Raw genomic sequence first — 18,386 nt, forward strand, 5'->3', positions numbered from 1 at the left:
TTTTTTTTCTCTTCAGTTGATAGATGTGTCTGCCTCCAGACTCAGAATTTACCTAAAGCTCTTAAAGGATAAGTACACATACTTTATCAGTTAGGAAAAGCATGTTTGAAGTTTCAGACCATTGGTTCTCTGATGGTAGCAACTTCCTTAATTTCTGGTTTAGATTAGTCTTCCGAAAAATGATGAGATAGAGTTTGTGTAAATTATACGATAGCTATCTTCTGTCTCTAAAGTTCTATAGCACTACCAAAGGATCTTATTCCACAAAAACAGTCACTGGAATTTTTCACTTTGATAAAAAACTGGCCAGATATACATTGCTCTCGACTTGAGGTGCCTCATGAATAGACTCGGCACTAAAATCAGGATCACGTAGAATGTATATTCTTGTCAATTTCCAGACAAAAACAAGAGTAAAACCAAAAGCTGTCTGAAAAGATGAGGTGATCCCAAATCTAAAGGTTTCTATATTGGCTTGTAGTTGCTATGCTTAGTAATACAAAGAGGTACTTTTTATTTTATACTTTAAATTAAATCCACAACTTGATGCCATCACTGCTGTGTTTTTTTGAGATTATAATCATACATGAATTATTGACAAATAATCTCACGGGTTGTAATCATTGATCACTTTCTCCATTTATTTGAATGTCATTGCTCCAGGTGTTTTCAGGACTCATAGCAGGAGTGGCCCAGACTTGAAAGCTGCAAGCACAGGCATGGAGTGTGCTCTGTGAATCAGCTCTTTACAGGTGGGCCATAGTGTGAGCTTACTACACTTATTTTCAATAATTTAGGCACGTAAACTATAGTACAACCAAAACTTACATCTAGATTTGAACAAAAGTTAAGCTAATTTTCTGGTATAAAGACCTCAAAAATAGTCTGTTTGCATTCCTGGTCTGGTTTACCACATTTTCCAGTTTTGAATAAGATCAAACTAAAATAATCTGCATAAATAGCATGCTAACCCAAAAGAAAACAATTATCCAGTGCCATAAATCTCACAACAAGAATTTTGTTGGCAGAGTTTTGCAAATCTCATTGATACATGAGGGCCTTGAGCTGCGTATCTGAGTACAGCTGACATTCATCAATGATTGCAAAAAATTAAGGGAGAATTAAAACACTAGAAATACTCATTGCAAAAATGGGAGAAGCTGTGAGGTGTTCCTAAACTTTAAAATAATTCCTCTCTTTCAGGGAATATATTATGTAATCAGTTTATTAGTTAAACATTGCTTTTCCTATCACATTCTTCAAGCACAGTTCCATTCTTTTCCTAGAACATTTTCTTTATTGTGTGCTTGCATTTATATACCTTTAAATGCTCTTTTGACATAAATTTTGTAGTATTGCTTAAGCTACACCTTAAATCTTTTCTAGAGTCTTGTTACATAAGAAAACAATATTAGATGTGAAGGATTTTTTGCCTTATTAAAAATCAATAGCTAAGATAAATAGTATCAAAAATACTGTCAAACTGTAAAGATAGGGGATGGTATATTGATACATAATACATACATTTAAAAAAATAAACATATGCTTGTCATAAAAAATTAAACTTGAAGAAACCTGAGAAAACTACAAATATATGTCAACAAAAAGAAGGTAATATAGTAACTGACTACTGTGAACTACATCTAAGTGGTATATATCTATAGTATATAACTATAGATACTATATTAGTATATGGCTATAGCTAAGTATTATATCTAGTAAGTTTTTTTTAAATTTTTATAAAGTGGTCTTTAAAATTAATTACAAGCAATGATTTTCCTCCCCTTTTCCTACTCTCAGAAGTGAGTGCTTTTATCTCTTTAGCTTTTTCTTTTGGAAAATAATATTCATCCAGCTAGTTCTCCATCCATCATTTTAGCCATTGATTATCTTTTGCCAGACAAATGAAATTTATCTCCTTTTTTGCCAGACCTCTAGCTCCCCTCCTCCCATGTTGGAGATACACACTTTTTTTTGAGATTCAGTTCCTTTTTCAAAATGTCCCATTATATCTGTAGGTAATGCGTTAACCTCTAGAAAATGAGGTTAGAGAATGTTCCCTCAATTATGGAAGATCTCTTTGATGCTCCACTTTGTAACAAATGGATACAGTCTCCCCCATCCTACCCCACCAACAGCTCTTCTTATAATTGTGTATAAATACTGTTCATTAAAGACCCAAGAGTGAATATGATTCCACTCCACTTCTGCTGCTGCTTCTCTTTTCCCTGAAGTTGCTAATTATTCCTTTTTATGTACTATTTATAGTAAGTATTCCCTCTATTTCTTTCTAATCATGTGTGTTTTTTTAGAAACCTTTCTCCAAGGTCTCTGTGTTCGGCTTTGATCTGGTACTCTGTACACTACACTTCTTTCCTCTTTCCTGGATTCTGTGTTTTTTCCTTTCCTTTGCTTTTCTTTCCTTTTTCCTTTTTTTCTTGTTGAATTCTGTTTTGCTGCAATCATTTAGATGGTTTGGGTTGGGTCCAGAGATTCTGAATTTCTGTATGATGCTGATGCTATTGGTCAGGGAAACACACTTTGAACAGTATTGCTACAGACTAGTGCTGTCCAGTAAAAACATAATGCAAGCCAAATCTGTAATTTTAAAATTTCTGGTGGCCATATTAAAAAAGTAAAATAAACAGGTAATTAATTTTAATAATATATGTCATATTACCCAATATACTCAAACAGGTAGCATTCAACATGCAATCAATATTTTTAAATTATTCAAAAAATATTTTCATTATTTTTCATACTAAATATTTGAAATCTCGTACATATTTTACACTTTACAGCATGTCTGAATTTGGACTAGCCACATTTCAAAAGCTCAATAGCCATATGTGTCAGGCACCACTGTATTGGACAGTGTAGCCCAAGGGGACCTCTTGCATATGTGCACTAGGACATGTGTACAAAAATGTTCACAGTGATGATGCTCAAACTAGCAAAACAATGGAAAAACCTAAATGCCTATTGACAGGAAATGAATAAATGACTACTGTGCAGGATTAAAACTACAACTTCAAACAACAACAGGGATGAATATTGGGAACATAATTAGTTAACTAATAATAAACTTAGTTAACTAATAAAAAAATTAGTTATATAAAACTGTACTTATAATACTATTTTATAAAGCTCAAAGACATAGAAAAGTAAAACAGTATATTCCTTTGGAATACATAAACATATGTTAAACTTATAAAAAAAACTACAGTAAGAGAGTGACAAAACCAATGCTTGTGACTATGGCTCATGGAGGGCACGAGGGTTGTGAGAGGCTGAGGAATGAGATGGGGAGAAGCACATAAGAACTTGTGGGTTATTGGAATACACTAGTTCCTGGGAGGTGGGTAGTGTAGCCAAGGGTGTTGTAGTTTATATAACTGCAATTCAGACCTTTTAACTTGTTTTCTTGGCTGAGGTTCCCCCAGGAAGATAGAGTCTGAGACAAGTGATGGCATGCAGGTAGTTTGTTATGAGAAGTGATTCCAGAGAACAGGATAGGGATTTTGGAAGAGGGAAACAGGGAAGAAGAGAAAGCCAACAGAGTTATTGAGGACAACTGGGGCAGGACAAATCTGCCAAGACCTCTGTGGGACCAAAAGAATCTACCTCAGAATCCCAAAGTGATGCATTCATCACTAGCTCCTGTCTCCTTTGGTCAAGGATTGCCCCATGGAGCATTAACTTCCCACTTCCAGGTGGGGCAGGAATGAGTGCCGGCTCAGTTCACCCCAGCTTCCCGTGTAGTGGTTTTAGGGAAGCCTCAGCCCCCATGTGAGAGATCACCACTCAGCTAAAGTAGATGGTCGTGGCGGGAATGGCTATAGGAATAAAATGTCCTCAAGGATGTGAAGCAGGAGACCAGAGTTGTCCAGACAGCTTCCCTGCAGAATACATATATTCTTATGTAGGTATCAAATACATTTTAAAAGTTGATAATAAGGAAAAAAATACATGTATGTTTCTTTTTCCCCAGATAAAATTATTTCATGGGTACTTAATACTTAACAGATATCATAGTGTCCCTAACATGGCCAAACATAGCATCCATGACCTGGTCTTGGCTACTTCTCTAACCTCATTTTCTAACACCCTCCTCATTCTTTACAGCAATCCATCAACATTGCCTACAGATATTCCGGGGACTCACCAACTCCTGGAACTCACCTCAGGGTCTTCACTGTTCCCTCTGCCCGGCTGCTCTTCACACGGCTTACTCTCACTCCATGGAGGTAGGTCTCTGCTCACCTGTCAGTTTATCTGAGAAGTCTTTCTTGAGCACCTAACCTTCACATGAGTGTCCCCCACTGACCCACTAGGTTGTCACTCTCTGTACTCTTGTGCTGCTTTTCTTTACATGACATTTCTCACTACCTGATATTACATTATAAAATTACTTTTGCTGTCTGTTTCTCCCACTAGAGTGAAAGCTCCATGAGGACAGGGATACTCCCTGTTCAATTCATAATTCATGCCTGTACCCCAAGGGCCTAGGATAGTACCTGACACCTGATGAATATTTATTGAATGCCCTCTTTTTACTATTAAAAAAAAGCATACCCCTAGCTACTTTTGTTTGTTTGTTTTTGGCCACACCGTGTGGCAAGCTGGATCCTAGTTCCCCGACCAGGGATTGAACCCATGCCCCGTGCAGTGGAAGCATGGAGCCTTAACCACTGGACCACCAGGGAAGTCCCAGCTCTCTTTTTTAATTTCACACTCTACCAAAATCTCACCTACACTTCTTTTTCCAAGGACTCAAATCCAGAACAACTGCTTGAAATATATGACCCCTTTGTAAATAGCTGTGCCTTTTATAGAACCTAAGCTGACATTTACGTTTTAATGAAACCTAAAATTGGACAAATTCACATGGCCTCAGGCCTAACTGAGTACTTTGCATGGTATTGTATAAACTGTGGTATAGAGTGGTCGTTCATTAGCTCTTCCAGACAACACTTGCCTCGCCCGGAAGGATATTTGGGGATGCAGAGTTACAGCTGAGTGGTTATGGGTTATGGGTTTCCTTAGGTGGCACAGTCTGTGTGTTTGTGAATCAAAAGTGTGGGCAGAAATATGCTTCAAAGTCTAAAGAAATGTAGGATAATACTAACATTTGTACATATTACTTAATTTAGTCATAGGCTATTGTTATAATATTTCAGTTTACGTTAAGCTGTTTGGGTCCTATTTGTAGTTGTTTCTTCTCTGACAAATGGTACATTTAAAACCGATTCATAATGCTCTCCACATTTATACTAGCATATATTTGGTATGTAAGCCACATGGTCTTGCTCACAGGGCCAGTGGAATCACAGAGCTGATCAGTGGGGAGGAGCAGTATAAGTGACGATGATGATTTTTACACCATTAAGTTGTAACTCTGAAGGTGGAGGACTAATGACGCTTTAGTGTTGGTGCCCAGGGCTCCTATCTAGGTCCCCTTGGCGCTGAGTTACTGTCCATGGAGTCTCATCTTTGACCTAGCTACACATTATGGGTTTCTAAGAAGAAAGGACATTCACATTCAGGGGTGGCAAAGCTCTGCCTCGAAGGAAGCAGTTATGCCTCATTCACATGTGGGGCCCAACATATGAGGACCTAGTAAGTATCTGTTGATTGAGTTAATTAAATGCCCAGTATCAATGATCAACTAGTACTAAAAGAAAAGCAAGAGGCAAATTTTGTTTTTGTAATTCAAAAAAGTTTAAAAGTATTTTTTTCTTTGAAAAATGTACTGTCAGTTGTGTAGGTCTTTTTGTTTTTGTTTTTGTGGTACGTGGGCCTCTCACTGTTGTGGCCTCTCCCGTTGCGGAGCACAGGCTCCGGACATGCAGGCTCAGCAGCCATGGCTCACGGGCCCAGCCGCTCCGCGGCATGTGGGATCTTCCCGGACCGGGGCACGAACCCGTGTCCCCTGCATCGGCAGGTGGACTCTCAACCACTGCGCCACCAGGGAAGCCCAATGTAGGGGTCTTTTACCCACAGCCTTAGGCCAATACCTTTACTTCTTAGCCTCAAACTAAATTAAAAAAAAAAAAAAAAGCATGAAACACCAAAATTTTTAGTACTACAAAACCAAGGTTTTTTCATCCTTTGTGGCACTACATATGAGTGTGTGTGCATGCATTTGCATGTGTATATAATACAAAAATATTAGTAAATTTAGAAAATGATATCAAAATATAAAGAGCCCAAATCCTGAAAAATAACTTGAAGTTAATAATTTTTCTACCACTATAATATATATGATGGACTTTTTTGATTTTGTGTTTGTTCTTTTTATATCTGAAGATTTAATGAATCAATACATGAATAGTACTTGAAAGAGTGCCTATTTAAAATGGCACTTGGTTTCTCAAGGGAACTTGCCAATAATTAGAATGTTGGTATCCACATAGATATGAGAGGAAAAAATATTGGAGTTTTTCTAAGGTTTAATGCAACATTTCATTAAAGATTATAAGATAGAACCTAGGAGTACTAGTAAAATTTCAAATTTTAAGAAATTTTAGCTTGTGTCGCATTAGAGAGTTGTGTTCTGTAGATACACAGTCCTCATCCTTTCCTCATTTTCATGCCAAGTATTTTGGCTGCACCATCTTCTAATATCCATTTGGAAAAACATGTCAGCAGCTCATTTTCTCATCAATTTAAACTACTAAACTATAAATTTGTTGCAAACCGCAGATGGCCTCAAAGATTGTGTTAACTATATAGAAAATATGCTGGATGCTTTCTAAATACGTAGCAAAATAAGAAGCATTTTTCTAAGTCAAGACATTATACCCTTTACGGAGAGACCTTCAAGATGATGGAGGAGTAAGACATGGAGATCACCTTCCTCCCCACAAATACATCAGAAATATATCTACATGTGGAACAACTCCTACAGAACACCTACTGAACACTGGCAGAAGACCTCAGACTTCCCAAAAGATGCCCTCAGGAGACCTACACACAGAGGCGGGGCCAAATCCAAAGCGAACCCCAGGAGCTGTGCAAACGAAGAAGAGAAAGGGAAATTTCTCCCAGCAGCCTCAGGAACAGTGGATTAAATCTCCACAATCAACTTGATGTACACTGCATCTCTGGAATACCTGAATGGACAACGAATCATCCCAAAATTGAGGCAGTGGACTTTGGGAGCAGCTGTAGACCTGGGGTGTGCTTTCTGTGTCTAATTTGTTTCCAGTTTTATGTTTATCTTAGTTTAATATTTAGAGTTTATTATCATTGGTAGATTTGTTGATTGATTTGGTGGCTCTCTTCCTTATTTTTTAATATATATATGTATTTTTTCCTTTTTCTCTTATTGTGAGTGTATGCTTCTTTGTGTGATTTTGTCTGTATAGCTTTGTTTTTACCATTTGTCCTAGGGTTCTGTCTGTCCTTTTTTTTTTTTTTTTGGTATAGTTTTTAGTGCTTGCTATCATTGGTAGATTTGTTTTTTGGTTTGGTTGCTCTCTTCTTTCATTCTTTTTTTTTCCTTTTTATTTTCCATAATTTTTTTCTTTTAATAACTTATTTTATTCTTTCCTTCTTTCTTTTTTTCTCCCTTTTCTTCTGAGCTGTGTAGCTGACAGCATATTGGTGCTCTGGCCGGGTGTCAGACCTGTCTCTGAGGTGGGAGAGCTGAGTTCGGGACATAGGTCCACCAGAGACTTCCTGGTTCCATGTAGTATCAAACAGCAAAAGCTGTCCCAGAGATCTCCATCTCAATGCTAAAACCCAGTTCCACTCAACAACCAGCAAGCTACAGTGCTGGACACCCTATGGCAAACAACTAGCAAGAAAGGAACACAGCCCCACCCATTAGCAAGGAGTATGTCTCAAATCATAATAAGGTCACAAACACCCAAAAACACACCACCAGAAGCAGTCCTGCCCACCAGAAAGACAGTATCCAGCCCCATCCACCAGAACACAAGAAGCAGTCCCTGCCAGCAGGAAGCCTACAAAACCCACAGAAACAACCTTAGCTACTGGGGGCAGACCCCAAAAGCAACTTGAACTATGAACCTTAAGCCTGAGAAAAGGAGACCCCAAACACAGTAAGTTAAGCAAAATGAGAAGCAGAGAAATACGCAGCAGATGAAGGAGCAAGGTAAAAACCCACCAGACCAAACAAATGAAGAGGAAATAGGCAGTCTACCTGAAAAAGAATTCAGAGTAATGATAGTAAAGATGATACAAAATCTTGGAAGTAGAATGGAGAAAATATAAGAAATGTTTAACAAGGAACTAGAAGAACTAAGGAGCAAACAGACAATGATGAACAATACAATCAGTAAAATTAAAAATTCTCTAGAAAAAATCAATAGCAGAATAACTGAGGTAGAAGAATGGATAAGTGACAAGGAAGATAAAACAGTGGAAATAACTACCAAAGAGCAGAATAAAGAGAAAAGAATGAAAAGAATGGAGGACAAACTCAGAGACCTCTGGGACTACATTAAACACACCAACATTCGAATTATACGGGTGCCAGAAGAAGAGAAAAAGAAAGGGACAGAGAAAATATTTGAAGAGATTATAGTTGAAAACTTCCCTAATATGGGAAAGGAAATAATTAATCAAATCCAGGAAGTGCAGAGTCCCAGACAGGATAAATCCAAGGAGAAACATGCCAAGACACATATTAATCTCTCAAAAATTAAATACAAAGAAAAAATATTAAAAACAGCAAGGGAAAAGCAACAGATAACATACAAGGTAATGCCCATAAGGTTAACAGCTGATCTTTCAGCAGAAATTCTGCAAGCTAGAAGGGACTGGCAGGACATATTTAAAGTGATGAAAGGGAAAAACCTACATACAGGATTACCCAGCAAGGATCTCATTCAGATTTGACAGAGAAATTAAAATGTTTACAGATAAGCAAAAGCTAAGAGAATGCAGCACCACCAAACCAGCTTTACAACAAATGCTAAAAGAAGTTCTCTAGGCAGGAAACACAAGAGAAGGAAAAGGCCTACAATAACAAACCCAAAATAATTAAGAAAATGGTAATAGGAACATACATATCAATAACTACCTTAAATGTAAATGTATTAACTGCTCCAACCAAAAGACATAGACTGGCTGAATGGATACAAAAACATATATATGCTGTCTAAAAGTTACCCACTTCAGACCTAGGGACACATACAGACTGAAAGTGAGGGGATGGAAAAAGATATTCCATGCAAACGGAAGTCAAAAGAAAGCTAGAGTAGCAATTCTCATATCAGACAAAATAGACTTTAAAATAAAGACTATTACAAGAGACAAAGAAGGAAACTATATAATGATCAAGGGATCAATCCAAGCAGAAGATATAACAATTGTAAATATTTATGCACCCAACATAGGAGCTACTTGATGAGTTTAATTGTACAAGAAGATGTGCTGATGAAACCCTACTAAGTCATTCTGTACTTGGACAGGAACTATTGAGAGACTTAAGTTTCACTGGAAATGAAAAAGACTTCCAATGATTGACTGAAATGAAATTGTATCTAACAAAAATAGTTCCCAATTTAAAAAACTTCCCATCACCTAAAGAAAAAAGGACTATGATAAATGAGAGGGCAAAAATATTTTTTAGATGAAGATGGAGACTTCTTTATAGAGAAAAAAATCCAGTAAGAAATTTGGTTTGTAATGATATAGAGTAAACTTTCTAGTCAGGAAGGTTGTATTTGTTTATTTTTACCAAGGGTAAGTCCTAATATGTTATCCCAGAAGAGAGTCCTCCTTTCAAAAATATACAGTCTAAGCCCTACACTAAGGATTGTGTTACAGACTCTGAAAGGACTTTCAGATTTTAAAAAGAAAACTACAGACATGACTCTTATCACTGTAAGTCAAAAGTACAGTGCAAGACTAACAATCAGAAGTGGACGGGGATGACAAGATCTAATTATTTCCACCTCTGATCCAGGTTTCTCAAATTGATTCATTGCTAGTGCCCACTAGGGAATCTTAAGCCCATCATTTGCCCCTTACATAAATCCCTTTCATTGTTCCCATAATAATCAGGCTGGCACTGCTATAATTTGAAACAGTGGTTTCATGGAGTCTTATTTTTCACACTAGCTATAAGAATTCTTTGAGACACCTGGACCATACTATCCTTTGATTTTTTTCTAAGGCCCAAGGGTGAATCATGAAAGCAAAAGAGTAATGATTCCATGTATGGCAAACTAAAGACACTTATAACCCCTTTGCTGTAACATTCCCGGAGGGTTGATGTAAATACATTAATCATTCTGCCAGGAGCTAAATTTATATTCTAGTTTGCACAATTGCTTCATGACAAGCAAGGTACTGTATGTTTCAAGACATCATACTTAATTAAGGCTTTTTAACAGGTCTTCTTTCCTTCTTTGGAAGAAGAATTTAAAACATTTAACATAATGTGATCTGGTTTCCTGAAGTTTACTATAATTTGTTTGGGCAAATTAAACAAAAAGTATTATAACTGTTTTGTAGATTCTCATTATTTTTCTAAAATATAAACCAGAAATATGAATTAGAGCCACTTCCTCAATGAAAACCTCTGATAGATTCCCATAACTAATGCCATTTATTATAACAATGTTAAATAATACAATTGTATTGTTCTTGCAATATAATATTATAATTGTAAAGTTATTAATATAATTACATGCCTGTTAATTATGGATTTATACATTTTATTATATATATAATTAGCAACTTCCCACATACACAATTAACAAGCACAATGATAAAACTCTTGAGAGAGGAGCATATAGTACATCTCTTGAAAGAGTTGAAAGATCTATGTAAATTTCCTTAAAAGTTTGTCTCTATAACAAATTCAAAATATGCACAATCTCCATACATCTATTTATACACTGGATTATGGTTTAAAAGTACTATGTGGTTAATGCTACTCCTTATAGATACTCTAAGAATAATTTTTAAATAATTAAGTAAATAAATGCTCAGAAGCAGATATAATTCATACACATAATTACTATCTCCCTGTCACATATGTGTCAACATTTATGAATTAGGAGGCACAACTTACACCTGATCACATTTGTTCATTTATTCTCTTGGATAAAAGAGTAATCCCATATAAAACCTTCTGCGCTGCTCCTTGGGGAAATATACATTGGTATTTATACGTATGAAGATGGATAGCTGGTGGGTAGGAGAGAGATTGTTCACTGGGCTATGAGTAATAGCAGCCTTGACCTCTCCTCTTACAGTCAAGACAAGGTGGAACCAGCGAGGCAGAAAATTCCTGGGGTGCTGCCATGGCATTTATTGTGCCTGGAGTCGTTATGTATGAAATGGGATCAGCCTGGGATCATGAACCTGTTATGGCCCATGTGTCTGGGTTGTGTCTACAGTGCTCAGAGTATTCGAAGTAGAGAGGCAAGGCCAGTACCTGCCACTGGAGTCACTGGTGTACCTGGGCCTTTAGTAGAGCATGAATAGCTAATATATCCAGGTCATCAATGAGTGCAGTAAAGTCAGTTTTCTCCATTCAGTCAGGATGTCAGTCAGACATCTGGATGGAGTGCAGGCTCCAAAAGGATCTAGGTCTACCTGCTTCCTATACTTGGCCCTTTTGTGTCCCTCCCAAACCATGACCTGAGCCTCTGTTGATGTTAGTCCCAGCAAAAATCTATACCACTCTCTTTGCCTGCCTACTCCCATCTTATTCCTCACACACAGCTCTATGTAGAATTTTGCCCATAACCGTGGGGCCCATAACTACTACAGCTCTGGATTTCATGTTCTGGAGACCAGAGAGTGGTGGCCTAGATGGCTAATGACTTCTCATTGTGGGCTCCATATGTAGGCAGTCTGGGATCAAGACCCAGTTATGCTACTGTTGGTTAGGGAATTTTGAAGGAAGTAACATAACATCTTTAAGGCTCAGTTAACTTATCTTTAAAGTGAAGAAATTAATAATATCTATTTCATAGATATTAGATATGAGACCATAAATAATGCCTAGCTCCATGCTTGGTACTGAATAAGCAATGAAGAAGTGAAGTGATAGTTGTCTTCTTTTCTTTTATCCCTCAACATAAAACATTCTTCTCCCAACATTCATCTGAGCATGGTTTTTCCATAGTCACTAGGTGGTTACACACTCATCCCTAGACTGAGAACATGAACCCGGGGAAACAATGGAAACCATTTCGTTGGAAACCTGTATTTCCATCCCCATCTGCTCCTCACTGCCGTCTACATTCCTTCCACTCTGAGCCTCTGATTTTCTTCCCCCAGCTCTTCCACACCACTCTTCTTGCTTTTACCTCTCCCCTACCTTGAAACTCCTCTTAGACTCAACTCAAATATCTGCTCTGTAAAATCATCACTGACCTCAGGAAGAGTTGAGGTCTCTCATTTGTGTCCTCAGAATTCTGTGTACAGACTCCTCTAAGTACTCCTCATATGAAAATTATTTAATTCTTTTGTGAATTTAAGGAGATGTCCATCTAACAACTGCCTTTTATGTTTTAATTCTTGGGAATATAAACATCTTCCTCTGAAAATAAGGATAAGTCAGCATTAATATCACAGTTTCAAGTCACAAACTTAAAACACATACTTTAAATGGCACAGCAATGAAGACCCAATGCAGCCAAAAAAAAAAAAAAAAAGGTTCCTAAAGCAATCAACATTTTACACACACACAACTTCTTTCAAAGTCATATATCATAGGCTTTTATAATACATAATTAATTATATAATTATAACAGCAAGGAAAATTGGCGTCACCAGTTTGGGGAACAAACACAACTGACTCTTGGTAAGCACAACTTGTGGGAGAAAAATAGATGTAGGTAAATAAAAGATTAGCTTGCAGGTTGACTACAAGCATTAACTATTCTGTGGGCATCACTCAGCTATGTTTTGCACAGGGTAGAGAAATCTTTATTTGAGACTGATAATGCATTAATTATACTTAACACTGGATGAAAACACCAGTGTGGGATAAACTTATTTATTTGTATAATTCCTATAAAACTACATGAACAATTTATGAACATTGAATTTAGATGTGCCACAAGAATATTAGTCCAGGTCATTCTGTTAGGTGATTAAGTCCAAGTTAGAATGGAGAATGGCAACTGTCTGATGGGATCTGACATAAGATGAGGAGAGATGGTGGAGAGGAGCAGACAGTGAGAGAGGAGTCTGGGTTCCAGGCCCCATGTCATTGGCACAGGCCATGCAATGAGCCTCTGGTTCCTACCTGCAAATTAGGGATCCCATCTGCCTTTCTAACACATGATTAAATGAGATGGTAAATGTGGAAACCTTACAAAAGCTGAAGGCAACAATGAAAAAAATGTGATTATTATATTTTACACATTATATTTAATCTATGGAAAAACCAGCTTTTAAAATGGAAAAGGACCTTACGTGGTTTTAAAATATGTCCATTTAAAATCTTTTATGGGGCCTCAATATCCATAGTAGATAATACCAAAGAGATAACATCCAGATCCAGGTGATCTATGTGAGAAAACCCAGGGTCCTACTTCCTGAGGCTTTCTCTCATCCTGTCAGGCAGCCCTTAAGGCATCTTAACTCTCTCCTAAGACTCCACAAAATTCAGTTTAACACCAGAGATCCAGGCCAACACTCAAGTTTTGCAGATAAGGAGTCTGAGGGCCAGAAAGGCCAAGCAAAAAATCTGTGGAGACTTGGGGAAATAGAAAGGCTGTGATTTCACTTTCAGTAGGTCCTATTTTTTTGACAATTTGGTCACGTAGTGCCTTCTAATAAAGAGCTCTACTTAACGCGTTACTGTTCTCACTGGTTCACTGAAAGGTTACTGCCAGCACATGAACAGATGAGGAAAGCAGCATGCATGGTCAGAATACAGCACATGCACCTAAGGCAGCCACCTTGGATAGATGACTCATTCTCTGCATGACACTCAGGCACCTGCCATGTGCCAATACTACACATATTTTGTTCCATTTTTTTATAAACCAAATTTGTTTATATAAAATGTCAAGATGATGAAATTTCTTTTTTTATTGAAGTATAATTGATTTACAATGTTGTGTTAATTTTTCCTGTATAACAAAAGTGACTCAGTTTTATATATATATATATATATACACACACACACACACAGACATATATATATTCTTTTTTATATTTTTTTCCATTATGGTTTATCCTAGGACATTGAATATAGTTTCCTATGCTATATAGTAGAACCTTGTTGTCCATCCATTCTATATGTAATAGTCTTCATCTATTAACCTCGAGATGATGAAATTTCTTAATTTCTTCTGGGAATTTTTTGAGTAGTAGAGACAAAGCACATAATTTCTATTTTTACAGATAGCACTATGTAATTCTAGATTCTAGTCTCAATCATGCTGTCTCTCTCATACATACACACACACTTACACAGACATAAACACCCAAGGCAAAAAAAAAAAAAAATGCTCAAATGGTTAAGGTAAACAATTTTCTCAAAATACTATACCATGCCCTAGTACATCAGTCCTGGACATTTAACGAGTAGAAAGGGTTATTTCAAGCTATCCCAAACTAGAAAGAGTTATCACATATCCAACACAAGACATTCATATGTTATAATTTTTCACATTAGCAGATTTCCTTGTGAAAAGTGTCACTTCTGTCCTAATAAATTTAATAAAAAGTATTTAAATGTTTAGAATAATAAGACCCAAATTAGGAATATGTATTTTATATGAATAGCTCAACTTTGTTAAAAGAATACAGTTGGTTCATTTTTTAATGTGGGAAAAGTTTGAGTAAAACAAGAGGAGCCTTAAGGGAATGGAACTTAAATATGCCTGGAAATAATACTTTAGGAAAAAGGGGAACATTTTTGACCCAGTGGGAGAAACTAGAATTAAATTTATGTTGTAAAAATATAAACAAAGGATAGAATCCAATGTGGTTAACTAGGATGTAACTGTAGAAAAGGAAATTAGCAAAGGAACTTTAAAGCACAAACAATGTGGTAAGGGAACAATTTGAATACATATTATAAAAATAAGCAAACCTAAATGGAAAAGGATAATTAAGAAACAAATGAGAATAGACAGTATGAAAGTCAATTAAAATTTTGCCAATGATTTAAAATGAGTTTGATAATATGTGGGAGTCAGCAGTTACATCTTTGGCAAGCCTTGATGAAAAATTATTTGTTCATTGTAATTGGACTATTTTCCTCATGAAAAACTGTATTTTGAATATTTCCTTTTATTGATAATTGAATTAATGATAACTCCCCCCCCCCAACTCCCCAATACTTGACTAAGTTCTCCTGTTCAGAAACCTGCTTCCAGCTTCTCAGGCAGTCTCACTAAATAGATGCAATTAAGTAAAATATTTTTCACACTTTCAAGTAACTTTATCCTGAAATTTGTCAAGTCAACTAATTCTTTCTTCTCTCTATTTCTCTTTGCTTTCTCCAGCATTCACTTTCTCTTTATTTATTCTCTGCTAGAATATGTGCCCCATCCTGTTTTTCTTTCTCTGTTCCTGGAAATCAAGATGGAGAAGCAAGCCTACCTTGGCTTACTTGATCATGTAACACATTTGAGTATAATTAAATGACTTATTTCATGCTGTATAATGTCCCAGACGTCAGTTCTGATTTAGATATATTTAAGACTCATCTTGAGCTAATAATTAATTTCTCATCCTAATGAACTAAGTTCATTGTATACTAACTTGGGACCAGTTAGAATGCATCATATCATACTTTTCTTTGAAAATGTTTTCCTAAAAATGTTTTGTGAGTTTAGGGTAGATTAAGAGAAATTATTTTATTGGGAATATTATCACTCTCAATTAACCAATATTTATTGAAACCCTACCTCTCAATTATAGCAACTGTGGATGATAGATACAAAGATCAGATACTTTATCAAGAGAGACAAATATGTATTCTCACAACTCTGTTGCAAAGTAAACAATGATACATTTTATAAAGTAGACCCAGTGCAAGGGCTGTGAAAGAAACTTTGCTCCCTGTGCATGAATTTTTCTCACACTGTGTATCCTCATTTGGTGGAGTCCTGTGTCTCCTGTATTGTTCAAAGATTTTCTTCACAATGGCCCTTAAACAATGAAAAATTGACTGGATTGGCAGTCTTCCAGTTTCTTTCTCCCAGGGGCATTGGGTGGGGGGCATAGGCAGAGGGAGAATTTAAAATTTTACTCTGCTTCATTTTTAACCGATGACCTCTATTCTCTGGAAACAGGGAAATGCATAACCCTGAGCTGCTAATTGGCCTTATTCCCTTATGTTATTCATGGGAAGAAATGTTCTGCTTTTTCATAATAAAACAAAAGCTCATATTTTAAATGCTTTCTAACCATTATAGTTCCAGTATGTGAAGGATCCTATGATTAGCTGAATATAAAGTAGATATGATTTGGAATTTCATTTATCACATCAAGTGACTTTGTGTTTTGTTCTATACTACAATTAGAACACCACATAGAACAAAGATTTCAGCAGTGGAAATATTCTGGGATTATCCTTTATGGCTAGGACTAGAATGAGATGACTGAGGAACTTGTCTTGGACATAAAGTACAGAGAGGTGCTGAAAAATTCAGTAATTAAGATAAATAATATATAGTGCAAGATTTATAAAAATAAAAACTAACCTAGAAAATACATAATGAACAAAATATCACAATTAAAATAAAAACAGATTAGTGTTGATGATTTTTCCTTTTGCGTCAAACTATGGCTCAGCACAGCACTGGCATTGTCTCTGAAACTTCAATGTCAATGGCCAATATTGAATTGGTTATTCAGTCAAGATTCATTTGTTCGGTTAAAGACATGCTAAGTGGCTAGATCTGCAGTGATATGGTTATTGAGAAAGTTTATCATTTTGGTCCCCAATTTATTTTGCCTTGAACTGATGAAATTGACAAATCATTTTAATGACATGTAGGCTTTACCATACTTGTTCTTCTGTCTTTCTCAATTTTGCAGTTCCTCTTTTTACTTTTTTCCTCTTGTGGTTTCATTTCTTATGCAAATGATGTCTGACCTTTTGGAGGACTACTTTCATTATATGTTGTAACAGATTTTTGATGGTTCACTGGTAGAACTTTGCTGACTTACTTCCTCTCCAGATTTTTTAAAATCCACTAATAATACAAGGGAAGTGATAGGTCAGAATTTTAAAGCCTTGATTATAAACCTAAATTTGAATTTCCTCTGGAGATGATTTCTTATCATTTCTGAAATTTAGTATTTTTTATCACAACGGACAATGTGTAGCTTTTTTTTTCAAAATGAATGATCATAATTTAGTAGTGAGACAGAAATACTTCTAGTAGGGTATAATTGCTGGTGTAGCATTTTTAATGCTAAACACCTCAGTTGCATACACTCTTCTTAAAATTCCAGACGAAACCAAATCATCCAGCTCTGAAACTAGCTTCAAATATCATAGCACTTAAAATAATAAAGAGTAAGAACCTTCCAACAGTACAATCGTCATTCCTCCCTCCCTTCTTTTGCTATACTGTTCTCATACAATTTACTTTTACATATACTATAAACTCAAAATACATTGCTACTATTTTTGCTTTAGATATACATTTTTTTTTTCGGTACGCGGGCCTCTCACTGCTGTGGCCTCTCCTGTTGCGGAGCACAGGCTCCGGATGCGCAGGCTCAGCGGCCATGGCTCACGGGCCCAGCCGCTCGGCGGCATGTGGGATCTTCCTGGACCGGGGCATGAACCCGTGTCCCCTGCATCAGCAGGCGGACTCTCAATCACTGTGCCACCAGGGAAGCCCTAGGTATACAATTTGAAAATAAATAAAAGATAATAAAAATGTCTCTTATATTTACTTGCATTTTAGCCATTTCCAGAGATCTTCATTTTTTGTATATACTTAGGTTTCTGTCTGGTATTATATTGCTTCTGCCTATAGAACTTACTCTGAAACTTCTCATAGAGTAGTTCTGCTGATAATAATTCTATGCTTTTGTTTGTCTGGAAGAGGCTTTACTTCCCCTTTATTTTGATGTTTTCTCTGATTGTAGAATTCTAGGTTTAGTTTAATTTTTTTCTTCAGTACTTTAAAAGTGTCACTCCAGACTTCTGGCTTGTATAGTTTCTGACAAGAGAGCTTCTGTAATTCCTATCTCTGTTCTTCTGTAAGTAATGTAAAACTGCACATAGAGACCCACTTGTCTCCCAAGAAGACTCCTCTAGTATTATTAAACTTGGCACTCAGCAAGCTTGGATAGATTTGAATCCATTCAGAGATAAATAAACAGAAAAATAATGAGATTAAATGCGGGACTTGTGCAAATTTTTGTCAAAAAAAAAAACACACATAAAGCATGCAAAAGATAGATGAGGA

The 18,386-nt window shown here is 36.4% G+C and overlaps 1 long non-coding RNA gene across 1 annotated transcript in view; it reads left to right on the plus strand.

Annotated features, from left to right (window-relative positions):
* The first annotated feature begins 669 nt into the window (after positions 1-669).
* LOC112407397 (uncharacterized) overlaps positions 670-18,386 on the plus strand; it is a 65,464-nt gene continuing 47,747 nt past the window's right edge. The window contains exons 1-2 of the long non-coding RNA XR_003004738.1: positions 670-752; positions 4,126-4,247. This is a non-coding gene — a long non-coding RNA (uncharacterized LOC112407397). The remainder of the gene's footprint in view (positions 753-4,125; positions 4,248-18,386) is intronic.

The sequence above is a fragment of the Neophocaena asiaeorientalis genome, unplaced genomic scaffold, assembly GCF_003031525.2.
Source record: "Neophocaena asiaeorientalis asiaeorientalis breed wild unplaced genomic scaffold, Neophocaena_asiaeorientalis_V1.1 scaffold125, whole genome shotgun sequence".
NCBI lineage: Eukaryota > Metazoa > Chordata > Mammalia > Artiodactyla > Phocoenidae > Neophocaena > Neophocaena asiaeorientalis.